The sequence below is a fragment of the Canis aureus genome, chromosome 12, assembly GCF_053574225.1.
Source record: "Canis aureus isolate CA01 chromosome 12, VMU_Caureus_v.1.0, whole genome shotgun sequence".
NCBI lineage: Eukaryota > Metazoa > Chordata > Mammalia > Carnivora > Canidae > Canis > Canis aureus.
In genome coordinates, this window is record NC_135622.1 from 38913689 (window position 1) to 38927002 (window position 13314).

Genomic DNA, 13314 nt, shown 5'->3' on the forward strand with positions numbered 1-13314 from the left:
ACAGAGATGGTGAAAAACCTTGAGATATGCTGGAATATCACCTTTACTCTTTTTAAAAATAAACATCAAGCCATCCTGAACCACTATCTAGAATCACATGCTGATTCCATGGGCTCCCTTTTAAGGCTTCTTGCAGGGTTCTTCTTTTACAGGCTTGATGCTTCTCTCTTCTCATTCTGAAGGCTCTCTTCTCATTCTGAGTGCTCTGAGTGATCTGATTTACACCTGTACCTTTTAGGAATTTAAGCTCAGACTCAGGGTCCTAATTACATACAGCAATAAAAGTGGACAAGAGAATGTATATGTCACATGCAGCTGGGACCTTGAACAAGAGTGGAAGCAACGACAAATATCTTCATACTATCTGTATGTTCAATGGCCAGGTAAATGAACTTAGAAGAAAGTTCTATAAGGAGGAAGAGATCATAGAAGTCATTCATGGCCATGGCAGATATTGCCTAAAGAGACTCTGTTGGATAAAAATCAGATTACAGATCCTAAGAAGCGCTACACTTAAGGGAAGATAAAGAGGGGTCTAGGCATAAGCAAGACTAAGAAGGAGTTCTCAGAAAGATGAGATAAAGTGAGGTCATGGAAACCAAGGACGGAGGAAGTAACAAGAAGAGCGCAGCTACCAAAGTTTAGGGATGAAAGACTCCATCAGATTTAGCAATTACAAAAGGTTAGTGACTGTATCCAGAGCCAAAGCAAGAAAAAAGGCAGGAGACACTATGATTTCAGACAAGAGGTTTACAAAGAGAGGGAAAAACATGAAAACCAAGACAATTATCAACATTGTAAAAAGCAGGGATCCCTGGGTGGCGCAGCGGTTTGGCGCCTGCCTTTGGCCCAGGGCACGATCCTGGAGACCCGGGATCGAATCCCACATCAGGCTCCCGGTGCATGGAGCCTGCTTCTCCCTCTGCCTGTGTCTCTGCCTCTCTCTCTCTCTCTCTGTGACTATTGTAAATAAATAAAAAAAAATTAAAAAAAAAAAAACATTGTAAAAAGCAAAAGACCCCATAGTAGTCTGTAATACCCATTTTGAATATTATATGTATACATATAGAATATTAATAGAGAATATTCATTTAACCAAAAAATTTACTGTAAATATACTGGGAAGATAAGAAACTAGTTGGGGTGCCTGGGTAGCTCAGTTGGTTGAGTATTTGACTCTTGGTTTTGACTCAGATCATGATCTCAGGAGGTCATGAGATCGAGCCCCACATTGAGCTCCATGCTCAGTCAGCTCTCTCCCTCTTCCTCCCCTTCTGCTCATCCCCACTACTTGGGTTCTTGTGCTCTCTCTCAAATAAACAAATAAAAGAAATAAAATTTTTAAAAATATATATCCTTTAAAAAAATAAGAAAGTAACAGAGATTTTGACATAAGGGAGTTAAGTCTTTGTTTATTAATATAAGCAAAGGAGTCAACAGATAATACCTAAATTTGGTTAATAAAAAGTAGCAGTATATATTTATGTTATGAAATATGGAAATATGCAAATGGCAAAAGAAACACTAAATATTACATACTTGCTTGGGGAGCAGGATCTTTAGGACTATAAAGGAGTAAAGCAGGAAATTGCTATATTTTGTTATAAGCCTTTGACTACTATTTCACTTGTATATGTGTGTATATTATTTTCATAAAATAAAATTTTAATTTAAAAACAGAGAAAAGGCAAGAATAAACACATTTAAAAATTGGTGAAGATGAAACAAAAAATGAAGGCAACATAAACATTCACTTATCAGATTTTATTTTCACATTATCTCCTTGGTGTGCATGAGGAGGGGGTTAGTGACTAAAATGGGGCTAGTAGGGGCTTTGGCAGAATGGGCAATGATCTCACTCAAGTTCAGGTGTGTTCTCATGTAAATTCTTATGTTTATGTATTACTTTTCTATATGTAGACTGTATTTTAATAAAACTTCTTTTAAAAGTTATTTTTTGCAATTAAGAAAGCCTCATACACTAAAGGGAACAGAGTGATTAAAATACATTAACAATGGAGTTAATTTGTAATCTTAAAAAGTGGTCTTAGAATGGTAACAGAATTATTTTTAAAAAAAAACATTAATTTTATAATTTACTGGCTAATATCACCATTTTCATCCCACTAGCTAGTGAGAAAAGTCACATTCTAGTTTCCAGACTGACTACAAAACAGTAACTTTGGACATATATTAAAGGACAAAGAACTTTAAGTACAAAGTACCAGACACAGCATCTACCTAAAACACCAAATACTCATGAACAGCTAGATCAAGAGTGAAGAGGAAAATCTATAGAATTGCTAAAATCTGCTGTAAATATGGGGACTACAATACTGGTAAACAGCAGTGATGAGGGAGGACAGTTCTATCTACTACATCACAGAATTGTTGTATCAAGGAATCAGCATACATGTAAAGAACTTCAAAACTGTAAAGCAATATTAACTGAAAATGACCACTGATCCTCAACTTCCTTACTTCATCAGAAGTGAACAGCAAAACCCTCATTGTTAGCTCACTTGCCATGTGCCCCTAAATTTCCTTCTGGTTCAAAAGAGACCTAAAGAAAAACAGAATCCCCTGCCATGGTAGCAGCCCTCAATACTGCCCTCCCCCGCCCCCCACCGCTACCGCCACTGTGAGCATCACTGTGTGCCAAGCCCTGTGCTGAGCACATGACCAACCTGATCTCATTTGGTTCTCACAATGACCCTAGCAGGCAGGTACTTTACTCTCCCCACTTTGCAAATAAACTCAGGCAAGAGAGGCAAAATGTACTTTCTCTGGGTCCCCTAGCAAGTAAGGCACGGAGATGGGTTTTGAATAACAGTGGTATTTGACTACTGAGTTTTGATGAAATGATGAGAAGACAATAATGGTAGATAACACTTCCGTGTGTGTGTGTGTGTGTGTGTGTGTGTGTGTGTGTATACACATATATGAGACAGAGATATAGAGACGAAGAGAGCATGTGAGCATGCGTGAGAGCCAGGGCCTCTATGAACACACAGAGGAGTCAAGTAACTTGTCCAGAGTCACACACCTGTGGAAGGCAGAGTGGATTTGAACCCACAGTCTGGGTCCTGGATCTTGCTCTCAAACATTCATTGTGTTCATTTTTTTTTTTTAAGATTTTATTTATTCATGAGAGACACACAGAGAGAGGCAGAGACACAGGCAGAGGTAGAAGCAGGCCCCACACAGGAAGCCTGATGTGGGACTCGATCCCAGAACTCCAGGATCACGCCCTGAGCCGAAGGCAGACGCTCAACAGCTGAGCCACCCAGGTGTCCCTTGTGTTCATTTTTAAGGCACAGCCCCCTACTCCCATTATTTCTTCCATAAATTCTATTACACTAGGAAAATTTCTCTTTCGGGGAATATGCATACTTGTGACTTTGGTCATTTCATTATCATTTTTTTGCCAAATCTTGAATCAACCAAAACCAAACAGGTTTTTGTAGATTGATTTATTGATTTTACTACCCCAAGACATCAGAGCAAATAAAAAATAAAAAGGGAAAATAAAATTCCCAAACACAAGCAGTGTTTTTTTCTAATTGCAATGAATTTCTTCTAAATTTTTTACTCTGTAAATTCTTTAATACTATGAAAATGGAAAAAAAAATACTATGAAAATGGTCTTATCTTACCCATTTCACTTAACATTATGTCATAGAATTTTTTTATGTTTTCATATACTCTTTAAAATGGATCATTGTAGTGGATTTAAAATATTTTACTGGATGCTTGGGTGGCTCAGCGGTTGAGTGCCTGCCTTTGGCCGAGGGCATGATCCTTGGGTCCTGGGATCAAGTCCCGCATAAGGCTCCCTGCTTAGAACCTGCTTCTCTCTCTGCCTGTGTCTCTGACTCTCTCTTCTCTGTGTCTCTCATGAATAAATAAAATATTCCACTAGGTTGACAGACTATTGTCTATTTAACAATTTCCCTGCAGTCCGATAAACAGGCTGCTTCCTTCTGCTGCCACTGTTATTATTACTATAAGTTACACTTCTATATGTATCTTTGCGCCCAGAGTTTTTTTTTTTCCCACACCGAAGCTATCCTTAGGTTAGATTTCCAGGAATAGGAGCACCTTGCTGGCTTAATTAGTGGAGCGTGTGACTCTTGATCTCAGGGTTGTGAGTTCAAGCCCCACGATGGGTTGTAGAGGTTACTTTAAAAAAAAATAGAAAATATTTAAGAGAGAGAGAGAGAGAGAGAATTCCAGAACACAATTATAGAATCAAGGGAATAAACATCTTAAGACTCTGGAAGTGAGTTTGATGCTTCCTAAAAGGACTAAATCAGGGGATCCCTGGGTGGCTCAGCAGTTTAGCTCCTGCCGTCAGCCCAGGGCGTGATCCTGGAATCCTGGGATCGAGTACCACGTCGGGCTCCCTGAATGGAGCCTGCTTCTCCTTCTGCCTGTGTCTGCCTCTCTCTCTTTGTGTCTCTCATGAATAAATAAAATCTTTTAAAAAAATAAAAGGGCTAAATCAAATTAGATGCCTACCAGTGGTATATGAAAATGGTCATTTCATTGCATATTACCAGCACTGGGCATATCATTATTTTTTAAATCTTTGATATTTTGTTCTATTAAAGGTATATGCAACTGTTATTTTGAATTTTCTTTTATTACTTAGTGCTGAGTACACATATTTCCTTTTAAAGATATTTAAATGTTTTCTTAATTTATATTGAACTCATTTGTTTCCAGTGTGAAATCAGCTTTACTGTTAACCTTCATTATGGAAATAACATAGCCCACAAGCTGATGGACTAACGCACTGCTAGCTCCTCTTTCTGAACTCAACACCATACATCGCTTGAGAAAGAATAAAGTTGATGAATCTGAGGCAGAAACAGTAGACATGTGAGAAACTGTGGGAGACAGAAACTGGCTGGGGAGAAGGGCAGCCATGGGTGGAGGTGCCAGCTGCCAATGTTCACAGGTGCGCTGCTCTATACACCATGTGCCATCGGCCTGGAGAGACTAAAACATAGCAGAGCCAGCCGTGTAAGCCAGGGACCTGTAGGTACAGCAGGGCAGAAGGCCTGGCTGGGTGGGAGGTGGACAGCAACAGGCCCCGGAGGCCTGGCCCTCTACCTGGTGAGGCCATTAGAGGGCTACTCAAAAACGTGGGCACGGGAAGAAAGTCGTGCCTGAAAGAGAACAGCGAGGTTTCTTGAGGAGCCAGACCACCTGGTGGCAGTGGGATGGGGCAGGGTGAAGCTCACCCAAGGGGTGAGATTCTCCTATGGCCTGGATTCACAAGGAAGGGCACTGCTTAGGTCCTGGGCTTGTATTAGGCCTTCCCACTGGCATATACTATCAGTGTAAAGCCAATATCTGGGGAGGACAGCTGTCATGAATTTGCATCCTCCCCAAATTCATGTCTAAACAAAACTTCACAATGTGATCTTATTTGGAAACAGATATAATTTGCAAATAAATATAATTAATTAAAATGAGGTTATACCAGGGTTAGGGTTGGGTTGTTAGGATTAAAAATAAGAAAAGGTTATACCAGATTTTGGTGTGCCCTAAATCCAATGACTAATGTCCTTCTAAGAAGGGGAGAGGACACACAGAGAAGGTGGTACAGAAGTAGCGGAAGAGGGAGAGACTGGAGCAAGGGCACTGCAATTAAAGGAATGCCTGGAGCCACCACCATCCACAGGAAGCAAGGGAAGATTGTTCTCCACAGTCTTCAAAGGAAGCACGGCCTGGCTAGCACCTTGATTTTGGACTTCTAGACTTCAGAACTGAGTGGTGAGAATGAACCTCTGTTTTTTGAAGACGCCAAGTCTGTTTTGGTAACTTATTAGAGCAGACATAGGAGACTAATCCAGGAGTCTTGAGTAGAAAGATTCAGACAACATTGAAGTCACTGAGACAGCCTCTCCCCAGGGCACTTACCTGGCTTCTCCCAAATGATCTTCCAGGTTCAGTCAGGAAGCACTAAATGAATGGCTGTCATGTCACAGCCTCTCCCTTCTAGGGATGGTGATCTCTGGCACCCACTCAGATGGCCTTCTTTCCCCACGTGTAGAAGTTTCAAGTATCAAATCTCTCAAACTTTTCCTTACTGGAGTATGGCTTTTGAATCATGATTAAAAATAATTTCTCCAACCCCAATCTTATAAAACATATTTGCCATACTTTCTTATCTTTTAGTGCCTTAATGGCCTTACTTTTTCGGTGATGATGATGATGATGATGACGACGACGAAAGCGGCCACACTTAGAATATCTGTACGTGTCAAGCACTATTCTAAGCCCTTTACATATATCAACTCATTTAATCCTCACAATAATCCTTGGGAGGCAGGTGCTATTTTCATCTTCATCTGTGAAGGTGAGGCACAAAGTGATTAACTTCCCCACGGCCGGAGGGTAGTGACCGGTGGAGGCAGGCTACAAGCCCGGACTGCCTAGCTTCAGAATCAATGCTCTTATTTACAACATAATCCTAATTCTCAAGGCATTCCAATTTAAATATCTGGTCCACTTGAATTTATTTTGGTTTAAGCAGTGAAGCAGAGCTTTAGTTTTTTATCCCATATGCTTGGCCAACTATTCTAATACATATTGAATGTTCTATTTTTATCCCACAGATTGAGAATGTCATCTTCCTCATGGACTACATTCTCATACTTACTCGAGTCTGTTTCTGAATCCTCTGTTCTGTCACATTTCATTTCCAGAGCAGATGTTAACTCTTTATATAATAAGGGTATAATTAATTTTTTTATCTTTCCTATTTGTTACAAATATTCTGTCACATATTTTTAAAATGTGGTCATAAAAATTCAAGTTTTCTTTTATTGCTTTAAAGTTCAGAAAATTTGCGAAGTATCCACTTCTATTCCTGATATTTTTATGAGATGAAAAAATATTTTGCATATAGTTGGTCCATTTGGAATTCATTTGATGTATCATAGAGTAATCTAAGTACATTTTTTAAGCCAGGATGCTTAAAGGGATTTCACTCTAATCAATATAAACAACATGTAGTTCCTCACATTCTCCCCAAACCAACGCCACGCCACGGATGCCTTGTGATGACCTCTTAATCCCTTGCCTGCAGCTCTCATGCATTTAGGGGATAGAGAACTTTCGTTTTCTCTCCTGAGCCTAGGGAATGCAGAGAGCAGAGAATGACTGTGGAGAGCCACCTCTAGCCCCTGAAGAGAGTTCACGTTTCCTCACATGGAGGAACAGTGATTCCCATGTACCTGCTGAAGAATCCCCACACAGAGAAAGACCTAGCTATCCCCTTCCCCAACACTAACCTTGAACTCTTTGGCCAAGTCTCACCAAAATCAAATCTTGGCCAAAAGCACAAGGTGTTGGCCTTTTGAGTTCTGAAGGTCTTCAAAGCAAGAAGGAATGGCACTGCCTTAGGTCCAATTACAAAAACTTCCAAGTGGGCTCCAGGCCAGGAATGAAGCAGTTTTCCGCTTCCAATCTTGGCTATCTCCCTGCTCCACTTGGAGCTCTTTAAAGAACTTGCTCTGTTTCCTGGCCTGATAACCCTGACCCATGGCTTCCCCAAATCTCGGTTATCACAGCAAGGTAGACAGTTTAATATTTGCATTTTCACTTCTTCAGGGAAAAAAAAAATGTCTTCAATTATAGAAAAGGCATGCACAGGTTTTTAGGTTAAATAGATGAGACAATAGGCTTCAAGTCTTGGCTTTACTACCACTTGCCCGCTATGAAATATCAGCCTTACTAGTTCACCTTGCTGAGCCTCAGATACCTCAGGAATAAATGGAAATAATACCTATTTTACAGATATAATTTAAATAAACTATATCCATTCCCTCCCCCTCTTTTAAAAAAAGATTTTATTTATTTATTCATGAGACACAGAGAGAGAGAGGCAGAGACATAGGCAGAGGGAGGCCTGATGTGGGACTTGATCCCAGGACCCCAGGATCACAACCTGAGCCAAAGGCAGATGCTCAATCACTGAGCCATCATCCAGGTGTCCCTCACCCCTCTTTTCTTTCAGGGAGCCACCATTTGTTCCAAGACTTCAGTTTGGTTGGCAACCTGCCCACTGTTCAGACCACCACCTCCCCCACCTTTCCAAAGAATATACCACATGGAAATCCACACAAAGAACAAGGGCAATATAAAAGAACATACAGTGTATGAGTCTCTGTATATGACATTTAAGAAAAAGCAAAATTGAACTATGGTGCAGAAATCAGAAAGCAGTTGCCTAGCTTGAGGGGCAAGGGTGGTGGTATAAGTGACTGGAAAGGGACATAAGAGGACTTTCTGTGATGATGAAAATGTACCATACCTGTTTTGGGGGTTGGCTATATAAGAACATGTGGTGATCCAAACACATCGACTAACACTTAAGATCTAAAAATTTTAACCTATATAACTTATGCCCCAATTTTTAAAAACTTTGTAATGTAGTTCACATACTCACTAATATAGAAATGAGTTTTTTAACATGAATCTTCCCATAGACTTCAAGACATGACACAAAGGAGAAAAACAGGCATACCTAAATGAGATTCCTGTCTTTGGTTTCTACTAGCTAAATGACTGGTCAAGTTATATAACCTCCTTATGGTTCACATTCACCCACTGTAAAATGAGAAATATTTAGTACCCACCTAAAAATGCTGAATGCCCTATTAAAAGATAACCCATGTGAAGTGCCAGAAACACAGCAAGCACTTGATATACGTTAACCCCCTTCCCTTCCTCTTCCATTTATAAATAGTAAATGGAGTGTAATACTGCAATAGTTAAATTCTTTTCCTAAAAAATTGCCCCAGTGATCAAAGAAGGAGGAGAAGGCTAAGGAGGGCGAGAAAGAAGAGGAGGAAAAAAAAGAAAAAAGAAAAAATTAACAAATCAACATTAGAATGTACCCTGAGGAAAGAAGCATGGTATTCACAAGGAGTTATCTGCAAGGATACTCATGGCATTATCTACAATAGTAAAAGCCTGGAAAATTAAAGAGATTAATTATGCAGGAATATGAAATTTTGTTTTATGGTAACTAAAATACATATGTATAATCTAGACATGAACATAAATATGTGCTATGATAAAATTCCTGAGTTTTACTAGTTTATGCATTAGTCAAAATTAGGGCATAGAGAAAAAAAGGAAAAAGTGATACAGATAGTTCTTTTATTACAAACATTGAAAAATACAAAATAATTTGTAGCTAATTTACTCTATGTATTAGGGGCGTATAAATTTAACATGTACACACACACAAAAGAAACAATGAAAATGGGCAGGGGTGGGGTGGCTGAGTGATGGGCACTGAGGGGGGCACTTGAGATGAGCACTGGGTGTTGTGCTATATGTTGGCAAACAGAACTCCAATAAAAAAATAATTAAAAAAAAAGTTTTTTTTAAAGTTTTAAAACTTTTTTAAAAAAGTTTAAAAGTTAAAAAAAACAGACTAAAATGGTTCTCTGGATAAGAAAAAAAAGAAAAAAGAAAAATTTAATGTTATAACTTTCAGTGTAAAAGGGCTTGCAAACATTTTTGTTAATTATGTATCACAACTCTCCTTCATAAAGTTACCAATAGCTGAAAGGTAACAAAATCTATTTGCATATATACATGAAAGGCATGACATATGCAAAAATATGATTTTAATTAGCATTCTATGATATGAAGGGCTACAACTCAAATTGGCATGTTGTAAGATTCTTAACATTAAACAGTGAATTCATCTGGACATGTTTGCACAAATGGGCAACGTAAGGCTGTAAAGTACTGTGGCCCTTACAGAAGAGGCATGTCCAACACTAACACTAAAACAATTTCTAAAAATGTGAATGCCTCTTTTTTCTTTTAGCTTCATGACTGGCCTATTTTGGTTCTTTTCCTTTAATATTAGGATTTCAAGGCTAAAATATTTGTATTTTTTAAATGACTGTGACTTCATTATTCAAATAATGTATTTGTATACACTGAAAATGGCACTCATTCTTTTTTATATAGTCGGTAATAACTATGGACAATACATGCTTTACACTATAAATAACTGAGCACATTATCAATCATTAAAATGGAAAAATAATGATTACACGTAAAGAATCAAACTGTGATATTAAAGGCTTAGCAAAAGTAAAACAAAAAGAAACAATGAAACTGACAATAATCACATTTGTATATATGCAAATATAAAAATTAAATAAATAAATTTTTAAACCAAACTAAAAGAGAATGAGGTCAGGTAATGTCAAACGTAAGAATATCAGGGGTTTTTTGAAAGACATCCCTTGCCAACTTATAGAGTCAAATTAAGTAAAAAAATTTTTTAGCCAAGATAAAAAAATATTACAGACAACCTATCAATCGTCTTGGTCCACACTAATTGTAATAAAGCATGATGACAGACAAATATTCCATGAGGCTAAATATGACCAAGCTCATCACTAGCTATCAAGACTTCCCTTCCATGATGATTCCATCACTACAGAGCGATTCTACCCACACCTGCCAGACACAAAACATTGCCATCAGCATTCTAAGACACTTGTAAGAAAAGCTAGTAACAGGTCCTGACATGTTATCTCACTGTGGCAATTTCTCCATCATAAGGTGCTACAGATGATAATTTAATCTGAGTAAATTTCTGGTTATCTAGATACTATGTTCTCAGTAATATTTCTCCAAATCCAAATGTAAAAATTAAGCTAAGAGCCTTAAGACATCTTCAAAAGTGCTATCCAAAGTGCCTTGTTTACAAGCAATATTTCTCACAATAGGATCGATTACTGGGTGCTTCTGTGTGTGGTAGTGGGGCTACAGGACGGAAGTCTCAAGAACCCTAAAGCTGCCCTTAATTGTTTCTAAAAACACTGAACTTTTATAGAAACTAATTTCAAACTCACTGAAATAATTCATGTCCAGATGAAATACTACTGTATGGCGGCATCTGGGTGGCTCAGTCAGTTGAACATCTGACTCTTGGTTTCAGTTCCAGTCATGATCTCAGGGTCATGAGATCAAGCCCCACATTGGGCTCTATGCTCAGCACAGAGTCTACTTGTCCCTCTCCCTCTGCTCCTCTCTCTCTCTTTTTCTCTCAAACAAATAAAATCTTTAAAAAAAAAATACTACTGTAGGGCAGCCCTGGTGGCTCAGCGGTTTAATGCCGCCTTTGGCCCAGGTTGTGATCCTGGAGACCCAGGATCGAGTCCCACATTGGGCTCCCTGCATGGAGCCTGCTTCTCCCTCTGCCTGCGTCTCAGCCTCTCCCTCTCTCTGTGCTTCTCATGAATAAATAAATAAACTCTTAAAAAAAAAAAAAAAAGAAACTGGAGACACATGATAGAAGACTAATGGGATCAGATTGACCAAGGAGTCAATTCTAAGACAATTCAGAAGACATGACATCCCCAGCAGCGACACCAGCAGGACAGGAAAGCAGGTTGACAAGTTGGAAAATCAACCCTTCCAGTATTATCAGGTAGGAGGGGAGCTTCACACTCCTTTCTAATGTGTGTGTGGTTTGTGTAGCTGAGCCTGCAGGCCTCCTCTAGGGTCCCTTCCTGCTCTGACAGTTTGTAATGCTAAAGAATGCTGGAACTGAGCCAGCGGTGGTGTCTAAATGAGAAGTGTTGGATTTCAAGGTTTTATGCATTTTTTTAATGTGAAAGAAAAAAAATCCAGAATTTATTTCAAGTATAAGATGGAATAAACTACCACTATAAAATATTTATATTCTCCCTGAGATTTTAGGAATAGGCTTTAGGATGCTTTCTAGTAAAGAAAGATCTTTTTAAAAAACTACAGTTGAAGTAAACAGGAGGATAAGCACCTTGGAATCTCTGCCTCATTCTCAGTGGTTTGGTAACATACTGAGATCCTCGAACATACAGAGCCTCATCAGTACCCTTTGTCCACAGGCTAGGTATAGAAGAGAAAGAACTGCCTCAGCAGAAAGTTTCAGCTCTGTCCACAGGACTGGCAGGAAACTATACAAATAAATGTGCTAGGGCTCCTATCCTCTCTAGGATGTAAAGTTCAGCTATGCCTCTGTTAACATTTTAATTGATCAATGTACAGTCAATGTACAGTATTTAGAAAGGATGGAAGAATAAAAGAAAAAGAAAACTAACTCAAAGGGGTCAACATACGTCCTGGAAGTAGGTATATCTTTCTAATGGAAGCCAAAGATCTTTGAAGTGAACAGCCCAGAAGCTGAGCCTGGCCAGTTATATGCCTGAGTTTGCAAGACCAGGCAGACAGGTTGAGGGGCAGGGCTAAATGACAGGGCCCAGAAAGGGCAGATTTTGGAACAGCTGGAGTACAGATAACAGGTCATAAAAATAGGTATTATCATACATTAGATATTTTTTTTCATTATTTCAACTTCCTCATTTTAAATAGCATGTGCTGACTAATGCAAATAAAGTGTTATATTTTCAAGCCTCTTGACTTTGTAACTCATAGGCTCCTGCGCAGCCTTGTGTTTGTACAGTCTTCAACCACAGTTCAACCACAAGATGACAAACACAGTGGCTTCAAGTCCCCCACATTTTCTGAAAGGATCTAATATTTTTTGGACAGTGTTAAGAGTTAACCATTCTGACTTCATCTCACCAAGAGGATCATTTCACTAACCACTACAAAGAAAATGCTAGTCTTCATTTCTATATTGTTCAAAACATCTCAAAGTATTAAAAAAAAAATCTGAAAGTATACAGTAAATGCTTGTTCAATGAGTGAATCAATGAGTATGAGACTTATTCTAGCTATTACATTGAGATAACCAAAGCAATAAATCATACAAACATCATTCTATTTTGTTCCTGCAAGCTGACTGTACGTATGTAAACCACTTATCAGTTCTCCTTAACTGAGTCACAGTAACAGTCAGTCTATAACTACACAAACATATTTGACATTGGAATGCCAGCATACATAATGAAGAATATTCAACTAAAGAAAAAAAAAACTTGTTTTATATATCACGTATGTTTAACAAAATTTTCCTGTGTAGAGTCAAGGAAACAAATTATATCATTCAGATGATTCTGGTCCCCAGTTCTGACCTGTGTGTGTGTGAACACGTGCATGCACATGTACATAGATGTGTGTGGGTTCGGGGGGTTCCCCATACTACCAACTCAATTCTGACACTATCTACCTTGAGATTGCATCAGATCCCACACACTGATGTCTCAGTCCTATAAAACTGCCAGTCCCTCCTCCTCCCCACTTCAGATGCCAGTCACAAGTCCAGGTTGTCACCTGTGCTTTTATAGATTGGAGATTCCACATCACCCCTCCTCAGGT

General features: G+C 38.8%; 1 protein-coding gene across 2 annotated transcripts in view; it reads right to left on the reverse strand.

Annotated features, from left to right (window-relative positions):
• Positions 1-13314, reverse strand: part of TTC27 (tetratricopeptide repeat domain 27) — a 172651-nt gene that overhangs the window by 7287 nt on the left and 152050 nt on the right. The window lies entirely within an intron of this gene.